The 25,208-nt window shown below is 49.2% G+C and overlaps 1 long non-coding RNA gene across 1 annotated transcript in view; it reads left to right on the forward strand.

Annotated features, from left to right (window-relative positions):
• The window catches only part of LOC142072829 (uncharacterized), a 38,257-nt gene extending 19,427 nt beyond the window's left edge, over positions 1 to 18,830 (forward strand). The window contains exons 2-3 of the long non-coding RNA XR_012669418.1: positions 15,076 to 15,233; positions 18,373 to 18,830. This is a non-coding gene — a long non-coding RNA (uncharacterized LOC142072829). The remainder of the gene's footprint in view (positions 1 to 15,075; positions 15,234 to 18,372) is intronic.
• The last annotated feature ends 6,378 nt before the right edge of the window (positions 18,831 to 25,208 follow it).

Genomic DNA, 25,208 nt, shown 5'->3' on the forward strand with positions numbered 1-25,208 from the left:
CTCCTTCATGCCCAAGAGTTCTTGGGGGTCTTGTCTATAAGGATTCTTGGGATCAGAACCCAGGTCTGCAAAGCCTGGGAGAGCTGATATTCCCACATCACTACTAAGAGGCCTTACAGTGCTACCTACAAGGGGCACTGTGGCGCTTAGGTGCTGCATGAAGTACTGCCCAAAGGGTCCAGAGGGAACCTGCAGGTGCTGCAGGAAGTTGCCATGATTACTCAGGCAACTTCCTGCAGCACCCTCCGGCCCTCTGAATGGCCCATGCTCGCTACTGAGCCCTGGAGGGTGCTGCAGGAAGTTGCCTGAGTAATCATGCAGATTTCTGGCAGCCTGACACTCCAGACCTCATCTTTTTCTGATCTTCAGCCTCTGACCCCAACCTAACTTGGATCCTGACTCTTGCATCCTGATTCCAGCCTAGGAACAATCTCTGATCTCTGGCCTCTGACCCCAGCCTGACTCTGACCCGGACTCGTCCTTAACCGTCCTGGCTTTAGTGATTACTATGATCCCTACTTGCTGACTACTGCCTTGTGACCATCCTTGACTTGTGGACACCAGCCCAGATGTGACTGCTAGGCCAGGCTGCCTGTGCCCCTGTCCCTTACATTGTGTCTCTGATGTGTTCCTAATGAGGTAGTTCATCTCTGTGTCTACCCACTAGGGCAGGACTTATCAAGCACAAGAAAAGCCCTCTGTGTCTTATCTTCTTTATGCTGTGCTCATCACTATGGTATCTGAGCTCCTTATTACAAACCCTAAAGTTATATGGATCCCTGATTCTCTTTCCCTACCTCTCCCCATTGGTAAGTTGTTACTATTATAGTGTAGCTATTATTATTGTTGTGGGAAAGCTACACTGACCAGTGAGTCTTGCATTTTGTCTGAAAGCGGTGAGGTAAACATTCCCTCACGTGAAGTATTGCTAGGTTTACTACTTCAAAGTCTACTGAATTCACAAACACATTCTTTGTTATAGCAGATTAATTGTTTGGTTCCAGAGTAGAGAAACCATCCTTATGTGTAAGGTCTAAATGATATATATTTACAGCAAAGCTATTGTACTCCAATTGAAAATACAGATTTCAACAAAGAGCTGAGATTTGCTGTCTATCATTCACTCAAATTCCAATACATATCGACAAATTGCTGAAACCTGGATACTGTGCATACCTGTTCCCCCTTTTAGTTATCTCTGCAGCTGTGGGGTTATTATTTACTGTCTTTGGATTTAGCAGTTTATTGCTAAGAGGTAGTGACAGGATCCACAAAAAAGTTCATATTACATGTAGAAGGGGAAACTGTGCTGTGACTATCCTGTTATTGCAGAGGCAATAATGTGCTGTAAGACATGATTGTAAGTTCCTTAGGGTAGAGACTGTGCCATTTATTCATCTGCAATATATTCATACTACCATAAAAATATTATGAATATCTAGAACTATAAGCCAACTATTTACCAGTGACATCTGAAAACATGGTAGACCTTGATTGAGGGGAATCAAAGATCCATTGGCATTTAATATATTATAATAAAATTATAATAATAGAACAATGTCTGTAGCTATGTGTTTGTACACCGTGAGGGTCTGATCTCAGCTGGAGCCACTAGTTCCTATTATAATACCAATAAGTAATCATCATTAATGTGCAGTCCATAGCTGTACACCACACATTTTTTTCTTGTGATTGGCATATAATTAATACCTTTGCTATGTGACAACATATCATAATTATTCTGAGGGTCCCACATTCTTTACCTAGACATCACCTTAGCTATATAGTAGAACCACTGTAGTATTTTGAAACTTGCCTGGGCAAGAGGTTAACTTCTCAGTCTTCACAAAACCATTTCCATAACATTTTTGTCTATATTAGGCACTGGTCTAAGGCATGAGGCTAATTAAATCGGTGTTATTTAGGGTTCATTACTGGCGTTTAAATGTTCTTTGATCTTCAAAAGCCTTTGGGGGGGGGGAAATGCAATTGGATTATATCACTGGTAAATAAGTTGCTCAATGCAAATTAGTGAATTTGGGTCCTTAATGGTACAATTTAGGAGACTCTTTTTTGAAAATGTGGCCCCAACTGATTAAAACCTCTAAGCCACTTCTTCTACAAGAAACTAATATTAAGTGTCTAAACAATTGAAAAAAAAAAACAAATTAGGGCTCTACACTGAAGAGTTCATTAAGATTAGATGTATTTCAGTAGGAATGACCATTGCAACTTGGAAGTTCCTTTTTTTTGTCCCACTTTCATGTTCCAAATATATTTTGCCCCACCACTTCTCCTCCTCCACTAACAATGTCAGAAACTTTACAAACAGGTACCTTATATTTTTGATGAACAGAGGCGATTGCTTACCTTATAGCAGCAGCAGTATCTTTGCCAGTTCAAATTTCGCTAGCCTCTCTCAGACATCAGCATATCTGGAGATGGTGTATGGGCATTTCCTCTGGCCTCTGTTTATGATCAATTAAACTGCACTTGTTGTCAAGTATCAAGGGGTAGCCATGTTAGTCTGTAATTTGCACTCCATGCATCTAAAGAAGTGGGCTTTATACCCATGAAAGCTTATGCCCAAATAAATCTGTTAGTCTTTAAGGTGCCACCGGACTCCTCGTTGTTTTTGTAAACTGTATTTGAGTAATAGTTTTATTATTCTGATCATATAATATCAGATGATGTGTATTAACTCTTTTCAAATGAGCTGAGTAAGATCCTGGTTCTGCTGAGACAATGTAAACTTCCATTAACTTCAATAGGGGCAGAATTTTCACCTTGGTAATATATCTACAACAGATAACATGAGTACTGATTTTCATGATGCCTCCATCTTGCTTGGTGATGGATAGATTTAATGGGGCAGAGAGCACAGATAAATATTCCTTTTCTCAGATGAAAGGGTCAGAAGCAGTGAAGAACCCTTCCTCGTCTGTTTGTGCAAGGACTTACATGCTGGGGTACTACAATAGTGGAAGTGCTGTGAATCTTCTGAAAAGCACTGGCAAGTGTGGGAGAGGAAAAGGCACAAGGAACCTCCTCTCTTTGTATGCTCTCTTCAGCTCGACACTGCACAAAACCTACACAGCAGGTAGCCTGTTCAATGGGGATGGAAAGGTGAAGAGGACATGGTTCCTTGGTTCCCCTACTACTGTGACCAGCACAGCTAGCATGGGGCAGAGGTGAATGAATATTGCACCTTCTTCAAGTGTGTTGTACTGGCCACAGTCCCTCATACTTCCCCAACTGGTGCCTTTATAAACTGAAATATGTGTCTTAAAAAGAGATGCATGACTATTGAGTAGAATGATTTCCATCCTATTTCCCCTTCTCCTATGTACTGCATTGTTCTGAGAATATCACTTGTGGATTATAGCCTGCATTTGAAATCAATTTTTAAGTTCTCATAAGCCACTGCTTTCTCAGAAGCCATTGCTTTTTGAAACTACATAGAGAACCCTTTCTACGTTTCACTACCCAGTTCTATACTTGCACGATTTCAGACATGCTAGTGCAGTGACAATTACTACAATGTTATTTACTAAAGCTCTTCTACTGAATGATTAATGCTCAGGTTGTCACTAACTATTAGTTTGCTTCATGGAATTAAAAAAAAACCCATCAAGTCTTCAGGCACACGGATGCTGCTTCTGGCTGTTCTGCCTGCTGCATAGATTTTTTTTAAGGGCTCTTAGGGTAGATGAAACAATCAAATCAATCCAGCAGCAACCCACATGAATCTTTGACTCAGGAACTTTCTGTGGGTGGATGTACGCGTGTGTGTGGAAGGCACTGCTCTTTCTGTGGTCTGTTTTTGAATAATTTCTGAGCTTTATTCCCTATAACCAAGTCAGTGGCTGAATTGTGCTCAATTCCTTGGTGTGCCTATGGCAGTAAATGTAGCTGTCTTCATTATCTATGTAAATATGAGCGATGATACTGACACAGAGTTTTGTAGCATCAATGCAATATTTAGTTTTTAAATTATACTTTCTAAATCTCATGGGTACAGTATTGTCAGTATCGTAAATATTGCCAAGTCATACCTCTGCTTTATTTCAAAAGAGCATTGTACACAATTATTGCAAGTTTTGATATTTTGTTTCAAGAGTGAACTGCATTCTGTTATTTCTTTGAACGTTAAATTCCATTTTAACATATTTTAAATGAGATGATGTAGCAAGTATGACTGCATTAGCTGGCTTATCCCCAAACATAATGTACCGTTGAGAGATGGTTGAAATTTTCTGACCATATTTTTTTTTCATTGAAAAAATTAGTTTTGTCAAAATTGAAAATGTATTCGTATTAATATTTCACTTTCTGCCTAAATTATTATGAAGATGAGAACAAATGCCAATGTTTGTTTAAAAGAGGGTTGGTGAGGGTCTGAGGTACATTCCCCATGAAGAAAGATAGCGAGCGTGAAATACTGAAGTTGACTCTACAGTAGAGTTGGAATTCAGCTGCCGGAAGTGGTGCAGGTGCACTTTCATTTTGTCGGGCCTGCCACTCATGTAATGCATTGGGGGCTCTAGGTGACGTGTAGCACTTTCATATAAATGGATCTAACAATATGAGCTGTATTAGGGCTTTATTTTGAACTTCAGGGACTAAATCCTGGCATAATTCCTACTCTATTTTATGTTTGCTAAACATGAGTACTGATGTTATTGCTATTACAGTAGTGGGAGAGGCCCCAAATAAGATCAGACCCCACTGTACCAGGCACTTTAGATACTGTGGCAGAGCTCCGACCTTGTCCCGTGCGTCCCGCGCTTCCAGGAGGTTTATGCTAGCTTCAGAGGCTCACTGCAACCCTCCACGTAGCTCTTCTCTCCCTAGGGCCAGGAATACAGCCTACTGAGCTCTTTTCATCATAAGCCAGCAATGGAGGTTGGTGAGAGAGTTCCTAGTCTCTGGTGCTCCTATGGCCTCATGCCAAAACAGTTTAGCCTCCAGCCCCTTGAGGGGGAGGGCTGCTGGTCTGCTCCCCAGATGGGGGGAGTGAGAGACCCCTACCCCAGCCGTTGCTACTGCTGTGGACACCACCACCACCTGTGAGGGGTCCTCTCTGCCTGCCTGGCCACCGGGCTGCTGCCTGGAGCTGCTGCTGCCTTTGCTGCCTGGGAGCTGCTGGATCCCGAAGGAGGAGGGGACGGGGCGGGGCCATCTGCTGCTGGGGGAGCGCACAGGGACTCTGCAGACCACTGTGGAGGGGGCCTTAAAAATGAGTGACTTATGAACTGTGCTTTTGTGGTGGGGGTTTTGACTGTGTTTGTGGGGACACAGGGGGGTGTGGTGTGGAGCCTGCCCGCCAGTCCATCTGTGTGTCTCCCCAAACCCCCACCACCACCGTCATCGCTGACCCCTCCACCACCCCCAGTGGACGCTTACCATCTGCCTCAAGCTCCTGCCTCTGGGACTCCGCTGCTTGCTTGGCCTGCCGCGCCCTTTCACCACCTTTGGGGCCTGCAGCAGCAGCCAGCCCATACTGACATTTTTGTGCAAGCGCAAGTGGGCGCATGTGCCCCCCGCCCCGGACTGACCCCCTTCAGCAAGCCCCCAGCTTTGTCCCTTGCTACCTGCCCCATTTCGCCCCTTGCAGCCTTTTGCCCCCCTTTTATGCCAGCACCTCGCTAGCTTCAGTTTGTTTGCCTGCCCCGCCCTTTTCCCTCCGCAGCTTTTGTTTGTTTGCCCCGCCCTGGCCTCTGAAGCTAGCTCCTTGGTTCCCTGTCCTACCTCCAGCCTAGTTCTCCCCCCCCCTTCCCCACGTGGTTCCCCTGCCCTGATTGGCCCCTTACTCAGTGTGCCCATGCCCCCTCCCAGGTGCTTGTGCTCTTCCCTTGTTTGAGTTTGCCCCATCTCACTGCACCCCCCTAACATTGTTATGACCCCGCCCTCCCCTAGTGCAGCTAGAGGAGCCGGATTTCTATCCTGAGTCGGAGACTGCCCCCCACGAGCCCTTGATTGTCCCCCTGTCTAGCCCACCCCTTTTGGCGCCCTCCTCCCCTGCCTGCAGCCTAGCGGGGAGGAGTGGTTGACCTGCCTCCCCTTTCCTGTCCTCTCTCTGGTGTTTTTCCCCTCCCTCCCTGCTCATTATGGCAGGGACACGGCGGGTGGGGCCCCTCCAGCAGCCCCAGATGTCCCTCCCCCGCCTGCCCCTCTGTCACCCCCCGCTCCCAAGCCTTTACCTTAACCACTACTGCCAAACCACCTGCCACCGCCCTGCTGGGGCGCCGGCAGCGGCAGGCACCGGGGTGACCTCTGCTGCTGCCACGTCCCTTGCCCCCTCAGATTCTGGGGGGAGGCCTCCAGCCAGCAGGAAGGGCCAGAGTAAGAAGAAGGGGAAGGGCCCCATGAAAAAGACCAGGCCCTCCATGGCACGGACTGCCACGGCATCCCTCCCCGCCGTTCCCTCCACCAGCTCTGCGGGTGTCCCTCCACCGTCCCCCAGGGCGTTTGCCCAGGTGGCGGCAGCCCCCCCCCCCCCGCCTGCCGCTACGTCATCTCTCCCGCCCACCGCCTCCGCTACCAGCTATAGCGGCCAGGGCCCCTTTCCCACCATGACCAGGAAGCACGGCGTCCGTTGCCTCCTGATGCCCGCCTTGCCCCACGTGGAGACCTACCTGTGGGCGTTGACGAGGGTGGTGGGGCCCACGGCCATTGTGGCAGCGTCCAAAATGTATGGCAAGGTCATCTTCTTCTTAGCATCTGGCCGCCACCCAGGAGGCAGTGGAGAAGGGCCTGGCAGTGCGGGGGCTGTTCGTCCCCCTTGAGCCGCTAGAGGACCTGGGCGTCTGCCTGGTCCTGACCTCTGTCCCTCCCTTTCTTCCCAAGGCCGCCCTATTACCCTCCCTTTCTACCCTGGGGAAGCCCATTTCCGTCGTGAGCCCCCTATCACTGGGCTGCAAGGACCCCACCCTCCGTCACGTCCTCTCGTTCCGCTGGCAAGTGCCGGCGGCAGTGCGTGATGGAGAGGCGCTCGAGGGGTCATTCTTGGTCCCCTACCAGGGGGCCCATTACCGGATGCATTATTCCACGGGAGAGGCCCGGTGCTACCTCTGCCGGGCGATGGGGCACATCCGGAGGGACTGCCCCCTGGCCCGTCAAGGCGGGGCATCCGGGACCCCCGAGCCCTGGCAGGGCACCAGCCCTGTCATCGCCGGTGCCCCAGCTGCCTGGCACCCGGAGCCACCCCTCCTCCTCCTCCTCAATCCACCAGTGCTCCCACTCGGGCCCAAGGGTACTTCCCCCAGTGCGCCCAGATGAGCGGGAGAGCCCCACCTCTGCTGCCTGCAATCCGGCGGGGCCCCTAGAGGAGGGTGCGGCAGGGATACAGCCAAGCATGGGAGAGGGCCCGCCCCAGGGGGAATCTTCCCTCCCTCATGCCGCCCCACCGCTGCCTCCCACAGTCCCTGAGCCATCGCCCCCCGACCCGACCCCTGCTAGCTAGCCCCTGGATGATGCCATGGAGGGCTGGGCCTGAGTCCAGGGGAAGCAGGGCAAGCAGAAGGCTCGAGCTCCGCTCCTTTCCACTGCTGCGGAAGCCCCCCGGAAGACCAGAAAGGGGAGCACCGATGCCAAGCCTTCTGCCTTGCCCACGGGTGTGTTCCATCCACCAGTACAGGCTGGGGAAGACGTGGCAGCATCGGAGGGAAGTACCGCCCCCCATTGGAGTCCCTTCCCTCCAAGGCCCCCGATGGAGCCCCTCCTGTCCCGTTACCATCTGGAGCCGCTGTGAGCCCCGAGGCGAGAGAACTCCGGGGTGGTGGAAGGAGAGCTCCCTTCCATCTATGAGGAGATCGATGCCCTGGGTCTGACCCCGGTCACCCAGGGGGAGAACAACCCTCTGCCAGCGGGCCTCGATCTGAGCGACCTCATCCTGGCCCCCCTTCTCTATGCTCCCTCCCCCTAACTGCTGTTTCTGCTCCCGCCTCCGAGGGTTCCCTGGGCTCCTCCATCTGCCCGGCCATGGGTGGCACCCTACTGATGGCCGCCGAGCCCACTGAGGCGACGGCCGGTGCCATGCAGCTGGGACCCGAGCCCCATGGGATGTCCCTCGTGGGCGTGGGGCAACCTGCCTCCTTCCCGGGCGGAAACCCCACTGAAGGCTGTCCACCTTTCGATGCCAGAGGATAGCCCCCAGGGAGCGGCCTCTGTATTTCCCTGTCCCGGGTCTGTGTCAGTGGTCCCTCCAGAGAAAAGCCTGGGGCTAGTGACCCCGGCCCCCCATATGCTGCGAGAGGAGCTGCAGGAGTTCCTTGAGGACGTCCATGGCTCCCGTAACAAGGTGCAGCTTGCTCTCCAGTGGGGACTTTAATACTACCCTCGAGGAGCGGGACCACTCGGGGACCGAGCAGTGCCTGGCCGCCGCGGACGTCTTCTGGGAGATAGTCGACCATCATTCTCTGGTGGATGTCTGGCGCGACCACCATCCGGACGACGTCTCGACGTTCACCTTCGTCCAGGTGGAGGCCCATCGGTTGTGCCACTCCTGGTTGGACCACATCTACTTATCACATTTCCACCTTTCACAGGCCCACTCCTCCAGCATCCGGCCGGCCCCATTCTCCGATCATCATTTAGCCACCGTGATGGCCAATCTGCGCAGAGAGGCCGGGGCTGGCCTATTCGCATTTTAACAACAGCTTGTTGGAGGATGTGGGCTTTGTGGCGTCCTTCCAGGAGTTCTGGCTGGCCTGGCAAGGGCTGTGGCATGCCTTTCCCTCGGCGCAGCGGTGATGGGACCTGGGGAAGGTGTCCGCCTGTCTCTGCTGCTGTGACTATACCCAGGGCGCCAGCCGACAGAGGAATGCGGCGATAGGGCAGTTGGAACGGGAGGTCTTAGAGCTGGAGAGGTGTCTGGCCGCCAGCCCCGAGGATCCATCCCTCTGTGGGGCATGCCAGGAGAAGCGGGAGGAGCTGCGGGCCCTCGAGGACCATCAGGCCCGGAGTGCCTTTGTTTGATTCCGCATCTGCCTCCTTTGGGAGATGGATCGAGGCTCCCGCTTCTTCTACGCCCTGGAGAAAATGATGGGGACCAAGAAGCACATCACCTACCTCCTAGCAGAGGACAGCACCCCCCTCACGGAACCAGCGGAGTTGTGTGGGAAGGCCAGGGCCTTCTACGCAGGCCTTTTCTCCCCGGATCCGACCGATCCTAACGCTTGCAGAGTGCTCTGGGACGAACTCCCAACGGTCAGCGCGGGTGACCAAGACTGGCTAGAGCTGCCTCTCACTCTGGCCGAGTTCTCGGAAGCCCTCCGCCGCATGCCCACCAATAAATCTCCGGGCATGGACGGGCTGACCGTGGAGTTCTACCACGTGTTCTGGGACATCCTCGGCCCAGACCTAGTCACTGTCTGAGCCGAGTCTTTGCAGAGTGGGGTCCTCCCTCTTTCGTGCAGGCGAGCCATGCTCGCCTTATTGGCGAAGAAGGGGGACCACCGCGATTTACGAAATTGGCATCCCTTCTCGCTCCTCAGCATGGACTACAAAGTCACAGTGAAAGCAATCTCGCTGTGGTTAGCGTCTGTGCTGGCGGACATGATCTACCCAGACCAGATCTACATCGTCCCGGGCCGCACCATCTTCGACAACCTGAATCTGATCTGGGACCTCTTGGAACTCGGGTGTAGGGACGGTCTGTCGTTCGCCCTCCTGTCCCTGGATCAGGAGAAGACGTTTGATAGAGTGGACCATCGGTACCTCCTGAGCACTCTGCAGGCATTTGGCTTCAGACCCCAGTTTGTGGGTTTTCTCCGGGTGCTATACGCCTCCACAGAGTGTCTGGTTAAGCTCAACTGGACCCTGATCGAACCGGTCAGCTTCGGGCGAGGAGTACAGCAAGGGTGCCCCCTCTCGGGCCAGCTGTATGCTCTGGCGATTGAGCCCTTCCTCTGTCTCCTCCGTAGGAGGTTGATGAGGTTGGTCCTGTGGGAGCCGGAGCTGCGGCTGGTCCTATCGGCGTACGCCGACTATGTGCTCTTCATGGTCCAGGACCCGAGCAACTTGGCGCGGGTGGAGGCTTACCAGGCCATCTATTTGGCAGCCTCCTCCACCAGGGTAAATTGGATCAAGAGCTCTGGCCTGGTGGTAGGGGACCGGTGGCAGGTGAGCTCCCTTCCACCTGCGCTTCAGGCCATCCGATGGAGTGCGGGTCCACTGCTCTAACTCGGCGTTTACCTTTTTGCCACGCATCCCTCTCTGCCGGAGAACTGGCACGGTTTAGAGGGCAGGGTGATAGAGCGACTCCAGAAATGGACAGGACTACTCTGGTGCCTCTCCCTTCGAGGGAGAGCACTGGTGCTTAATCAACTAGCCCTGTCCACGCTCTGGTACTGGCTCAACACCCTGGTCCTGGCCCTGGGATTCCTGGCCAACCTCTGGGCATTAATTCTGGTGTTCTTTTGGTCAGGACTGCACTGGGTCTCTGCAGGGGTTCTCCATCTACCCCTGGAGGAGGGAGGGCAGGGCCTGAAGTGTCTCCACACTCAGGTCCATGTCTTCTGCCTCCAGGCCCTGCAGAGGCTCCTTTATGGTGCAGGTAGTCCATTGTGGAGCGTACTGGCGCATGCCTTCCTGCGTCATTTCCAAGGGCTCTGATATGACCGGCAGCTCCTTTATCTCCATCTGAGAGGTCTTCTGCGAGACCTCTCCGGGCTGCCAGTCTTCTACCAGGACCTTCTCCGGACCTGGAAACTGTTCTCAGCGACCAGGTCCGTGGCAGCCACCGTGGGGGCAGATCTCCTCATGGAGTCCCTGCTACACAATCCCCAGCTCCATGTGCAGGTGGCAGAGTCCCCCTCGGTGCTCCAGAGGTTTGTCCTGGCAGAAGTCACCAGAGTCGGAGACCTTGGGGACTACAACTGGGGAGACGGCTGGATCCCCTGATGCTTGCTCAGCGCATGGGGCTCTCCAGGCCTCGTACTCCCCGGTGTGTACTTCAGGAGGTGAGGGCCGCTTTGCCGCCCGCTGCTCGGGTTTACCTCGACCGGGTCCTGCACAAGGGCGCGCCCCGCCCACCCTCCACCCCAGGCCCTCCGGATCATTTCATTGGGCCCCTGCCCCATGGACCTGACAGACACCCCCCCCCCCTTCACTGTGAGCTGGCTGTATGATTTGCAGCCAGTCCGTTTCCAGAACGCGCCAAGGAAACATCTATACACACTTGTGCTCCACACCCTTCACGTCCCCCCACCCTCACCTCCCGCCCTGACACAAAGTGGCGGGACCTCCTGCCACCTCTAGAGGGTGAGGAGCCCTGGTGGGCCAGCCTATATTCCACCCTGTCCCGAGGCCCGCCGGGGATATCAGTTGGCGGCTCCTTCACGGGGCTGTTAGCATGGGCGTTGGTTCACCCCATCCCAGACACCTGCCCCTTTTGCGGCGTGAGGGAAACCCTGGCGCACATATACCTGGAGTGCGCCAGGCTGCAGCCCGTTCCGGCTCCTCACAAACCTTTTGTTAAGATTTTGGTTGCACTTTTCCCCTCACCTCCTTATCTATACACTCCCTATCTGTGGCCCCACTAAGTCACGGGACGTCCTGGTCAACCTCCTCCTGGCCCTGGCTAAAGTGGCCATCTATAAAACCAGGGTGAGGAGGTTGGCCGATGGAGTCTCCTGTGACTGTGGGGCCTATTTCCAATCCTCCATCCATTCCTCTGGGCAGCGTCCACTGACTCCCTTGATGCCTTCGAGGAGCAGTGGGAGCTGTCTGTGATTCTCTGCTCGGTGTCCCCGTCTGGTTCCCTTCGTTTGACCCTTTGACCGTACTCCTGTCCCTGTTCTTTCAATAGTTGTCCCCCGTAATTACTTGGTTTCCAGGTCCTGTGGACCCCCCTCTCAGGCTAAAGGCTTTGCCCACCCACTTCCTGGATCCCAATAAGGCTACTCTGCTGTACCTAACTGGCCTGGGTCTATCACAATACATATATTACCAGGCAGTCTTTGTCCTGCATGGAAGGAATTTTCAGAGGCATCTGAGAGGTTTAGGAGCACAAGTCCCATTGAAAGTCTGTGCATAAGGAAATGTTTACTTAAATACCTTCAGTGCTTTTAAAAAACCTCTTCTTAAGTAGACAGAGTCCTGTCCAACATCACACAGTTTGTTATTGGCAGAGCCAGGATTAGAACACAGGTCTCCTGACTCCCATGCCAGTGTACTGTCAACTAGATCGTGCTGTTTACTAAATGTCAGTAACTCTGAGATTCAGGTTATCCACAGAAAGGAGGGTTTGCTATTTTGTGGGAGGGGGAATGTAATAGGTAAGAAAAAAACACTATCTATAGAAAGATCCAGCAACTGAAAAATGGTACAAAAAGACAGATAAGGCCAAATTCATATCTGTAGTGAATGGAGTTTCACCAGGGATGAATTTGGAACATGACTGCCAAGTATTATATTTTAAATCATTTCCAGTTTCTGATAACAAAGCAATATCTGTCACATCCATATTTCTTGAGTCAGAATCTATGTATTCCTGTTTGCCCCATAGTTTTTCAAGATGTTACAGCATAAATCACATCTGTCATCCTTGCCCTTTATAGAAGTGTTTCTGGTATCTCTATTTAGGCTTATTTTATACTAGGAATGCTTTCTGCCAATCAGAAGGGCTAAAATGGAGGCCCACAACAAAAAGTCTTTAAAAATGATGCCTAGATTATGTGCATTTCTTTATGCAAACTACTACATAAAGTACCCACACCTATAGACCTTTCCTTATCCATTATCTTTTTACTTTCTTTTTAACACCTCTATCAGACTATATCTAACTGAATGTTCATATGTATCGACCTGTATAGCTATCTTACATTTTCATTATAACATTGGAGACAGGAGTTACTTTGTGATTTAGCTAGATAACTTTGGATTTTACTTATTTGTTGCTATGTTAATTGGGACTGTTTGGAATACAATTTTTGTTACAAGTGCATGATGTGCATGTGTGTTGGGGGGGAATACTTTAGCTGTACAGTGCACCTGCTTTAAGACAGGATAGGGTGTAGGAGACCTTGGACTCACAAAGTTTGCATACATGATGGGACCTCATGAAAAGATACTGCCACTTTTTTTTTTTACAGCTGCTATTCATTGAGCAAAGGTTTTCACTTATCTGTCAACAATGACTAGTTCAGATTATTCTTTCCAATGTGGTTTGGTTTGCACTTGTCATGTTGTCCACTCGCCTAGCTTTCTTTGGTCTCCTCTGAACTTCAGGATTCAAATAATTGTGTGCCACCTGCAAATTCTGCCACCTAACTGTTTTAGCTCTCTACCATCAATATACAATATAAGTGATATCAGTTCTTTTAGAGAAATTTTCCATTTACTTTTACCATGTCGTCTGTCTTTAAACCAGTTTATAATCCATATCAGAACTTTACCTCTAACCCTGTCACTGCTTAGTTTCCTTAAATACCTCGTTGTGAGGGACTTTGTCAAAGGCTTTTACAAAGTCCAAAGTCCAACTTTTTCTCTATTTTGGATTATTCTCCTGTATTTTAGATAAAGAATTGAAATAGATTAATGAAGCACAATTTATCTTTGTAGTAGCCATGCTGGTTAGCCCCTCTCATACCATGATCTTCTAGATGTTTTATAATTCTATTTGTGGTTATTGTTTCACCCAGTTTGCCTTGTACTGAAATAAGCCTTTACTACTCTGTAATTCCCAGGATCAGCCCTCCTCCCTTTTAAAAATAGGTAAAATGGATGGATTCACCAAGGGAAGGTCATGCCTGACTAATCTAATCGCCTTTTATGATGAGATTACTGGTTCTGTGGATGAAGGGAAAGCAGTGGATGTATTGTTTCTTGACTTTAGCAAAGCTTTTGACACGGTCTCCCACAGTATTCTTGTCAGCAAGTTAAGGAAGTATGGGCTGGAAGAATGCACTATAAGGTGGGTAGAAAGCTGGCTAGATTGTCGGGCTCAACGGGTAGTGATCAATGGCTCCATGTCTGGTTGGCAGCCGGTATCAAGTGGAGTGCCCCAAGGGTCGGTCCTGGGGCCGGTTTTGTTCAATATCTTCATAAATGATCTGGAGGATGGTGTGGATTGCACTCTCAGCAAATTTGCGGATGATACTAAACTGGGAGGAGTGGTAGGAGTGGTAGATACCAGCAGATCGAGGGATGTGATCGTTCCCCTCTATTCGACATTGGTGAGGCCTCATCTGGAGTACTGTGTCCAGTTTTGGGCCCCACACTTCAAGAAGGATGTGGATAAATTGGAGAGAGTCCAGCGAAGGGCAACAAAAATGATTAGGGGTCTGGAACACATGAGTTATGAGGAGAGGCTGAGGGAGCTGGGATTGTTTAGCCTGCAGAAGAGAAGAATGAGGGGGCATTTGATAGCTGCTTTCAACTACCTGAAAGGGGGTTCCAAAGAGGATGGCTCTAGACTGTTCTCAATGGTAGCAGATGACAGAACGAGGAGTAATGGTCTCAAGCTGCAGTGGGGGAGGTTTAGATTGGATATTAGGAAAAACTTTTTCACTAAGAGGGTGGTGAAACACTGGAATGCGTTACCTAGGGAGGTGGTAGAATCTCCTTCCTTAGAGGTTTTTAAGGTCAGGCTTGACAAAGCCCTGGCTGGGATGATTTAACTGGGAATTGGTCCTGCTTCGAGGAGGGGGTTGGACTAGATGACCTTCTGGGGTCCCTTCCAACCCTTATATTCTATGATTCTATGATTCTATGAAAATATTTGCTTCTCTCTGGCATAGTAAGTGATTTTAATGAGAGATTTCATATTTTTATCAACTCAGCTATTTTATACTTAAATTATATATATTATTTGGATGTTGAAAGGTGCTCAGTTTGAACCAAGCAATTCTCTTGCATTGAAAATTGAGCTTTTTTTTCAGCGTGTTTTATTTTTACATCTTGGGATACTAAGCTCGTTCTGAGCAAGTAATTGCCCAACGTCTGCAATCAGCAGATTCTGGGACTGAACTACACCTGTCACATTGTATTACAATACCTGCAGCTGCTCCTGCTTTTGTAAAAGGAAATGCAGCACTGAGACTTGTTGAAGAAAGATCTTTTTGTTTTCAGGTGGCAACATTTCAAGACTAAAATACCCCCTAAGGTCCAATTCGCTCACCCTTATTGACGTTGAACAGATCCTTAATGCTGTTAATACTCCCCTTTTCTTCGGTGGAACTTCTCTACAATGGAATGAGTAGAGGGAGCAACACCAAGACACTATTATGGTTTGTATGTATTTATATTATTGTAATGCATGGAGGCCCCTACCAGGGATTGGGGGCCCATTGTGCTAGGTACGGTACACACCCATAATGAAACATGGTCAGTACCCCCCAAAGAACTTATCAACAAATACAACTAATCCGTTCACTTCTCCTGCTTTAATTTTTTTCTGAAACATTGTGTATGGCTAGGCTGTTAAATTGTTGTCTTGTTCACTTTGTGGAACCACAGTACTTTAAGGTATTTCTAGTCAGATTAATTTCCATATACAGCATTCCTTTTTCTGCCCTCAGTCACAGTTTCCCTGTAAGAAAGAAACCAGAAGTAAAAGAAAAATAAATCGTACCTTTAGACCCTGTCCTGTTTTGCATAGAGAATGTGTTCCAGAAAAAGAACTGAAATTAATTGGAGAGCAACTGTGGGTACAGAACCTGAAATATTCAGATGCTATGATCTGGCTCAGGGAAAAGCAACCATACCTGACCTATAAGCCCTGATGGAGGAGTTGGAGTATAAAAGTCAGAAAGCACTGTGGCACTGAAAATGAATTAAAGCAAAATCAAAATCATTGGGCAATAAAAATGCCGGTGGCATATCAGCCTAGATGGGAATATCACTGAGCAATTAGGAGAGTGCCCCTTGGACTTCTTTGACAAAGCAAACACAAAAGGCAACCTCTAAAGTTGATCTGAATATCCTGAACAAAAAGTTACAGATCAAGCATTAATTTAAACTGCCTGAAGGCTATTGTCTACCAAGGAATACGCTAATGGCATCAGAGTAATTTCTTTAAATTCATTTTGCTTAGCTTCCTTTGGTTTATAGAATCATAGAATATCAGGGTTGGATGGGACCTCAGGAGGTCATCTAGTCCAACCCCCTGCTTGAAACAGGACCAATCCCCAATTTTTGCCCCAATCCCGAAATGGCCCCCTCAAGGATTGAACTCACAACCCTGGGTTTAGCAGGCCAATGCTCAAACCACTGAGCTATCCCTCCCCCCGAGAGAGATCAGTTATGTGCCCATTTGAGAAAGAGGATAAAGTTATCAATTATACATAAGTTTTTACCATGTTAACTGATGTTCTCAAAAAACACACAACAACGCAGGAAGCTTTTCAATTATTAGCTCTAATCTTAAGGACTGCCCTGTGTCCTAAAGGCAGGGCCAACCACCTGCTGAGGAATTTGAAATCCTTCTTTCTTCTTGGACCTCATGATGTCCCAAAGACACAGACTGATACTCAAGGGTCTGAGCCATTGGCACTACCCATTCTTAGCATGGGTCTCAGTCATGAAAATTCAGGGTGGGTCTAAATCCCTCTTTTACTGAAGTCAGTGACAAAACTCTCACTAACTTGAGAGAGTCAAGTTTGTTTGTGTTATTCCTGAAGACACACGGGTTTTTATAGGGGAGAAAAGAGACCAAGAATAATGCACTGAGACAAGCAAAGGGTAGAACTTACTCCCCTTTTTTCAAGGAGGCGTATGGGGAGGGGAGCATCTCGCCCTTTGTGCTAGTAGGCATACACTAGACATAGGCTTCCGTACCTCTTACACTACAAGCTAGGGCTGTGATTCCCCTGCTCACGTGCATATATTCGCTCCAGCTCTCATCCAGCTAGTGTGAGTATAAATAGCCGGTATCAGGGATGGCAGCTGCAGACACATAGCTTAGCTGGGCGGAGGACATACCCAGGAGTTTCAGGCAAGTTTGTACTTGGGAGAGCTAAGCCAGGATTCTGTTGCCACCGCCCGTGCTACTGCGGCTACACTACTGTTAGCACCTTTTGCCGAGCTGGGCCAACTAACTGACCTCCTCCTGATAACTCAGGCTACGGCTACACTACAGAGCTCACAGTGGCGCAGCTGCATCAGTACCAATGGGAGAGAGCTCTCCTGTCGATTTACTAGCTCCAGCCCCTGCGAGCAGCAGTAGCTATGTCAGCTGGAGAAGCTCCGGGGTGCCTTAGGTCGTTGTAATTTACATTGCTCAGAGGGGTGGCTTATTCACACCCCTGAGCGACATAACTTATACTGACGTAAGCTGAGCTGTGTACGTAGCCTCGGTAATGCATTCCCCAGACATGGGTGGCGGGTGGAAGCCCCCAGCTCTGCCCTTTCTGCTCACACCCCTCCCCCCCGTGGCTGGACCCCTGTCACCCCCTGCTCTCCTTGCGGCCAGAGCTACGAGCCCCATCCTGCCCAGAGTATTCCTGAGTCCCCTCCCTTGGCCAGAGGAGCCCCAGGCCAGCTGGAGCCCTGAACATCCCTCCCCTTCCCCCCTGCCCCCGTGGCTAGAGAAGCCCTGGGCCAGCCGGAGACCCCCAGTGTGCACCACACCTCTCCAGACCCCAAGCCACCCTGCGGGAAAAACTCTTGTTTCTTCTCTTCTCGGAGAAGAACCTGAGCTTTGCTATGCCCCATGCAGGTTCCGGGGTGGCTGAGGAGGTGGTATGTGTTTCTCAGCTTCCCAGGTTCATCAGGAATCTCCCTGGAGTCCAGGAAGCTGAATAGCAGATACCAGCTCCTTGGCTGCCCTGGAACTTGCATGGGGAATAATAATGTGCAAAAAATTCACCGGCCAAACCTGCAGCTAGCGTCTGGCAGCTGCAACTGTGCCAGGGCAGACTTAGGGCTTGTCTACATTACCTGCAGGATCAGCAGGCAGTGATCGAGCCAGCGGGGGTCCATTTATCGCGTCTAGTCTAGACGTGATAAATCGATGGCTGAACGCTCTCCCCTTGACTCTGGTACTCCACCGGAGCGAGAGGCACAGGTGGAGTCAATGGGGGAGCATCAGCTGTTGACCCACAGCAGTGAAGACTTTAAGTGAAGATCTAAGTAGGTCGACTTCAGCTACGTTATTCATGTAGCTGAAGTTGCGTAACTTAGGTCGATCTCCCCCACATAGCGTAGACCAGGCCTCAGCCTTTCCTGGCCTATTATACCTCCCTGAAGGCTTTAATACTGACAATGTCTCTGATACATGGCCTGGAGGGGCCATCTCTGGAGTGAGATGATATTTCACCTTCCATGCCTGTACCGTGCTTGCCCTCACTACTGTGCTGCCAGTTGTGGTGGCTTTGGATGCCTGCTCACTGCTGTTTATACTGAAATTGTCAAACTCTTTTCACACAGGTCATCCATTTCCAGATATCTGTGAGTGGATAGCATTGCACTCTGGGAAGCAGCGCTCTGAAGACTTACTTTCACTGCATGAAATCAGGCTAGTAGACATCCTTAGTAAGTTGGGAATGGGAATTCTGAATGTTAGTTTCATTAATACATGGGAAATAAAGGCACAATTGCTAAACCTGAGCAAGCATAAGGAGGAATGGGAAAGCTTCCTATCAAATTTGAAATGGAAAGCTTGAGGCTGCAATGGACAGTGAGGCTCATCTTACATTTCTTTTATTAAAGATCAAAGGCCAAATTAATCCCTGGTGTAACTCCACTAATTTCAGCTCAATGAGGTTACACCAGGGATACATTTAACACAACAGGTACAACATACAGCAATTTACAAGAAGGCTCCTTTGGGGAAAATTTGCACTCCACAAAGCTGAGTGGTGCCCTTTTTAATACAAAAACTTTAAACGTTGCCTTACATACTGTTCTGTAAATATTTTCCATGTGACAAACTACTAATGCACATTAAAGTAGAACAACATAAATCTCAAGTTTCTATCATTTATGGTGACCTCTAAAGCTTGAAATATCAGGTAATGAGAAAAATGTTAGCTGCTATGGTTTTTCTATACACAAGGCAACTACATACTTTCAGTCAGAGGACTTTTAAATTAAGGAACATAATCAGACAAGAAAGAACAAAGATAAAGTCTCCACAATTAAGCACAATGTGTATGACTTATTCCAAAACAGCAGTCATCTTGACTTGAAAGGGCGCTCCGACATGGAGGGCCTCACAGCTGGACCATTACAAACTTAAATATGCAGCATGAAATAACAGACATAGCAGATACAGTATATAGCTTACATGCCACACTACCATTCTAACCAAACTAGTTTGGGAAATATCCATTTGGTGCAGCCTTTCTCTTTTTATGTAGCTTATCCAAAAATGTGCTGCAAATAACATCTTTGATGCACTGCATCAGATTTATTCAAAATACTTAGCTGCCCCTGCTGTCTCGGTCACTGTTCCCTCTCAGCTGTGCGCGTGCGTGCGTGCGCACACAGATCCTAAACCCCGTGCACATGGTGAAACACCACCCACACAAAAATTTGCACAGAAGCACAACAATTTGCACAGAAGACCTTTTTTGCGCACACGGCCTGTCAAAAATTAGAGGGAACACTGGACTCTCGGTTCAATAAATTGACATGGTTCCTCTACCTCCCTTTTCATATTCATGTAAAAAAAGTGGATGGAAAATAAAAACTGTCATATGATCTTGGCAGTTAGCCAGTGTTCCAGTAAGCTATTAAATATAATCTCACTTGTTCTTGAATTCTTTTTTTAAACATAGAAACAGTTTAAAATAATTACAAGGCACGAAATAACAAACAAAATCAACAGCAAAGGAAGTGAGTGTCTACTTAAATGAACAGCATCAGGGAGTGAGACATTTCTAGACATTGTCTTTTCAGCCCTAAAATACTAAGTAAGAATTGCCAAAAACTAAATGAAAATTACTTCAACATTATGCAAAGACCCAGACCAGCCACCACAGTGGTAAAATAGATCACCTGCGGAGCAATTTGGAGAGAGATACGGTTCACAGTAGCACTGGAGAATCATTAGTTCCCGAAGACTGCTCTGAATAGTTTGGGGTAGCCTCAGTTTATTTTCCCTATGGATATGTTGCCACACATAAGAATGTTCTCTTGGAGTGAAAAGAACAGGAGGACTTGTGGCACCTTAGAGACTAACACATTTATTTGAGCACAAGCTTTCGTGAGCTACTCACTTCATCGGATGGTGTTCCAACCATTCCGATACAGTTACTGCAATGACAGAGGTTTTACTCCATAGTCAATTAAACTGCAGCTAGATCTAAACAACTGTTTTGAAGGGTCTTTTGCCTGTTTAAGACAGTCAGTGACAGTCAAGACACTGACACTTAACTCTATCCCCTGACAGTGTATGTTAAAAGTTTTTCTGAGCACAGCACATGTAATTTATACTAATTGGATTGAGCTTCTATTCTTACCATATGTTCTCCAGTTCAACTCATTTTTAATATTGTTTGCTTCCTTAGAGATAATATTGAAGAGGAGACAGATTCTTAGACTGTAAATATTCTATTCAAGCAAAAGACAAGGAGAATTATCAGAGGTCACCCTTAATTGTTTCCCTCCACTAAAGTGCAGGGCATGTTAGGAAAAAATGTTATAGAAACCAACATGAAGTTACATGTTGGTACCAAATTAAGGAGGCTAGTAAGAACTCTAAAATGGCAACAGTACCCGGCAAATAAGGTTTTATTGCAATCAAAATAACTCATCACAAAGAATTTCTGGTGATTCCAATTGTAAAGATTTTTTTTTAAAAATAGTTTTTTTCATTTTGCAGAAAGTGAACTCCAAAGAGAGGAAAACATAGATAAGTACTTCCCTTCCATCTGTATTCAGTGACTGGGGCCACTGGCTTGATCCTGACAGGTGTTGAACGCTTCCTGAGGATTGCTGATCTCCCTTATCTCCCCTTGGCCTAGAAGTGAAGCAGAAATAACTCCATTAAAGTCAATGGAATTGTAGTGGTTGTCAGACTGTTAGGAAAGAGAGGGCAGAAATCTTTTTCCCCCAGAGGAAAATTTCAACTTTGTATCAAACGCCAAACAATTTTTTTGTTTGTTTTAGACCAAAACCCCATTTTTTTAAAGTTTGGTTTTCCAACAAAAGATTTTTTTAAAAAAATGGAAAAGCAGACACCTTCTGTGAAAATTTTCATTGTCAAAACCACAGTTTTCCAGATGAGAGCTTCATTGAGAGCTGAGGATTCTTACCATTTTGCAGAAAGTATTCAGCAACTCACAGGCTCCCTGCCTCCTCCTTTCCCCAAAAGTCCTCAGACCATTGACATACAAGAAAGCAGAGGAGGTCTCTGCATGAATTCTGCTAACACATGCCAGAGTACTGTTATAGAGGTTATCAAGGGAGCCACCAGCCCCTTCTAGAAGTATTGATCAACACCACAACTTTGGACTCCGTTTTCTCTTGTTGAAGAAGCTGGCTCTTGGGCTGTTTGGAGTCATGGTCATTTGTGAATAGGAAGGCTTCCCTGATATATGCTGCTGAAGTTGAATCATTACCCACAGAAAATGCTTACCGTTCCTCAGGGTGACAAAACTCAATCAGTGAGTAAGGAAACAAACAAAACTTTTTCATTTTCTTACTTTCTTTATCATCTGATTTTAGAGCTAGATTGTCAACTGTCAGAGGAAATTAAATATTTGAAAAGACAAGACATACACTGTCAGGGGATAGAGTTAAGTGTCAGTGTCTTGACTGTCACTGACTGTCTTAAACAGGCAAAAGACCCTTCAAAACAGTTGTTTAGATCTAGCTGCTGCATTGCACACTAAACACTCTAGGCCAGATGATATTGACTCACATATCTATTTGCTCTTTTATAGGAAGGTATTTTGTTGAAAGACTTTGAACAAGAGCCACCATTTTGAGAATGGTTCTTATTCAAGTTTGACAGTGCAGAAGCGTGGCAACAGTGTCCAGAGCACACTGATATTTGGGATAATCCCTTAAGGCATCTCAGGCTCTCAACCAAGAGAGCTCAGGTGCATGTGGCTCAGGTGGACACATGGAGTATGTATTTTCGTGATAACTTCTGCCAGATGATTCACAAAGCAGTACTGATGCTAACCTAAGAGGAAGCACTTGGGGTGGAATCTGCTGATTTACGTGTATGAAAGAGGTTGTCCTCTGGTGTCTGGCACACAGATCTGCTACTGTGACCAACTAATGATCTTGTTTAAGGTTTACAGGGGGCTATTACACCACTCAGAGGTCACTGGAGTACAGCTGCACTCTGGACATCACCCTGACATGACCCCTCTGCCGGAAGAATCCTCAGCTGTCAGCTATGGCAGCTTACAGCCCTTTGCATTACTAGCATAGAAAAGAGACTCTGTTGGGAGCCAGGATCTGGCCCATACCATGTAGGGGGGATGTTATTTATATCACACGTTTTAGTTGTCTTCATCCACATGTCAAGCCTGGAGACCATGTTTAGTAATATCTGTCTTCTTAGAAGACACGTAATTATGCTAATGGCTTGGACTCTGTCTAGCAGTTGAAGATTTATAGCAGCTACACTACATGCATGTATATTGTGACAGGGTCGGGCCAGATAGCTACAGGAGAGTAATTTTTTTTTTGAAGCAGAAGATGTTTTTATTTGCATAACACACTTACAAAGTAAAAACAGCAGCATATGCAATGTGTAACACAGCAACCAATCGTAATTGTTTTCTCATTAGCTTCAGGGGAGGGAAGTGTTCAAGCTTGCCCGGGCCCAGAGAGGGGGGCTTCCTTGACTCTCGTGGTCTTCCACCCTTCCGAGTTACCTGGTGGCCCAGAGCAAGGGGGCTTCATCGACTCTGGTGGTCTTCCACCCCCTTGAGTTACCTGGCGCCATGCCCGAGTGTCACCAACAATTCCCTCCTCTGAAAGCACCCAACAAGAGGGGCAGGCTGTGGGGTGGACAATCCGGGGGGAGGTCACGTGCACCCACGTGTGAAAGCACCCCTCTAGGATGGTGGTGTCCACAGAAGCAATGGCTGGGGCTGGGGCTCCCTTACTCTCTCCCCCAACCAAAGGGTCAGACAAAGGGACCTGGACGGGGACACCGAGCAGAGAACCTCAGAAAGCGCCCACTGCTCCTCAAAACATCAAGGGAGTCAGTGGACACTGCCCAGAGGAACTCCGCCCGGATACGTGAACGGACCGAGGATCGGAAAATGGCCTCACAGTCACAGGAAACTCCATCGGCCAACCTCCTCTCTCTGGTTTTATAGATGGCCGTTTTAGCCAGGGCCAGGAGGAGGTTAACAAGGAGATCCTGCGACTTTGTGAGGCCACGGATGGGAGTGCATAAATAAAAAGGTGAGGGGAAAAATGCAACCAAAAACATAATAGGAGATTTGTGAGGAGCTGGAACAGGGGCTGCAGCCTGGCGCACTCCAGATATATGTGCGCCAGGGTTTCCCTCACACCACAAAAGGGACAAGAATCTCGGATGGGGGTGAACCGCGTCAAGTATGTGCCCGTGCTCACAGCTCCGTGAAGGAGCCGCCCACTGATGTCCCCGACGGGCCTTGGAACCAAGCTGGAATATATGCTGGCCCACCGGGGCTGCTCACCCTCCAAAGGTGGCAGAAGGTCTCACCAATTTGTGTCGGGGCGGGACACTAGAGTGAGGGAGTGAAGGGTGTGGAGCGCAAGCGTGTATAGATGTTTCCTTGGCACAGTTTGGAAGCATACCGGCTGCAGTTCATGCAGGGTGGTGGTCACACCAGATGTTCACTAGGGAGTGATGTTCAGCTATCTCCCAGAGGGTGTCCGTGGCGGCCGGGCACTGCTCGGTCCCCGAGCGGTCTCACTTCTCGAGGGTGGTATTAAAATCCCCTCCCAGGACCAAGCACTCATGAGAATCTAAGGTGCCGAGGAAGGCGGACGCCTGCTGATAGAATTGCAGCCGTTCCGGGCCCAATGTCGGGGCATAGACGTTAACAAGGTTAACCACGAGCCCCTCTATACAGACCCGGAGTTGCAGCAGGTGACCCTGCATGGCCTTGGCGACCCCTAGCACCTCGGGCCATAGGTCGGGGGAGAACAGGGTCACCACTCCAGCCTGCCGAATCGTGAAATGGCTAAAGTAGACCCTGTGCCCCCACTCCAGCCACCAACTATCTTCAGCGGTCAGATCTGTATGGGTCTCCTGCAGGAAAATCACAGAGTACCCTCCCTCCCGAAGGAAGGAGAGCACCTGGGACCTGCGGAGAGCCATCCTACAACCGCAGGTGTTCAACGTTGCGATGGTGAGAGGTGTCATGGGGAGGGCCAGGGGGGATCCTCACTGGCAGGGACGCTTGCATCCCCCAGCGGGCCGCGCGTCAGTCCCTGACCCATCCCATAGGTGAGTAATTGGTCACGGAAGACGTGGACCCGCCAGTAAGCCACGGCATCCTGCTTCCCCGTCCCTTTACCTTCCCCCATGAGGGCCCTTGTGGCCCGGAGGATTTGAAAAAAAAACCCCATCGCTGGAGAGCAAGCTGTACCTTGTTGCGGGAGCCACGAACGTCCTCTAAAAACTTCCGCAGCTCTCCTCGCAGCTCATGGGGGGTGGGGTTACGGTTTCCTGGTTGTTCCCCAGCAGGGCCCTTGGTGCAGCCCTGTGGCCCACTAAAACGGGCAAGCAGGATGCGGACCCCCGACGGGGTGCCTGATGGGCTGGAGCTTCTAGGCCCGCCTCAAACCCTGGGGCGATAGGGGGCGGTGGAGGGAAAATAGCAGCCCCTAATGGGTTGGGGCAGGAGAACACAAAGGCCGCTCTCTGGGGGTCATCAGTTGGAAAAGGGAAGGGGACAGCCCCGGGAGTGGCGATAACATCGCAGGAAGTAGACTGGATAGGGGTAGGGGCAGGGGCAGAGGCGAGGTTCTGGGAGGCAAGCAGCTGGATGGTGGTGCCTCCCGATCAGGCTCGAGGGTTAAGGGGGTAGGGAGGGAGCTCTCAGTGATACCGGGCGCGGGCTCTATGGTGGATTTAGCAGCTACAGCATCAGGAGGTGGATTATCTTCTGTTGGGCCCCCGCAGGCTCGGTGGTTGTCAGCGGGGTGCCATCAGCAGCCGGTCGATGGAGGAGTCCAGGGGCTCCTCGGAGGTGGGAGCAGAAACAGCAGTTAGGGGGAGGGAGCATGGGGAAAAGAGGGTGGAGTGAGGTCGCCCAAATTGAGGTTTGCTGGCAAAAGGTCGTCCTCCCCCTGGGCGACCG

Source organism: Caretta caretta, chromosome 7 (genome assembly GCF_965140235.1).
Source record: "Caretta caretta isolate rCarCar2 chromosome 7, rCarCar1.hap1, whole genome shotgun sequence".
In the NCBI taxonomy this organism is placed as follows: domain Eukaryota; kingdom Metazoa; phylum Chordata; order Testudines; family Cheloniidae; genus Caretta; species Caretta caretta.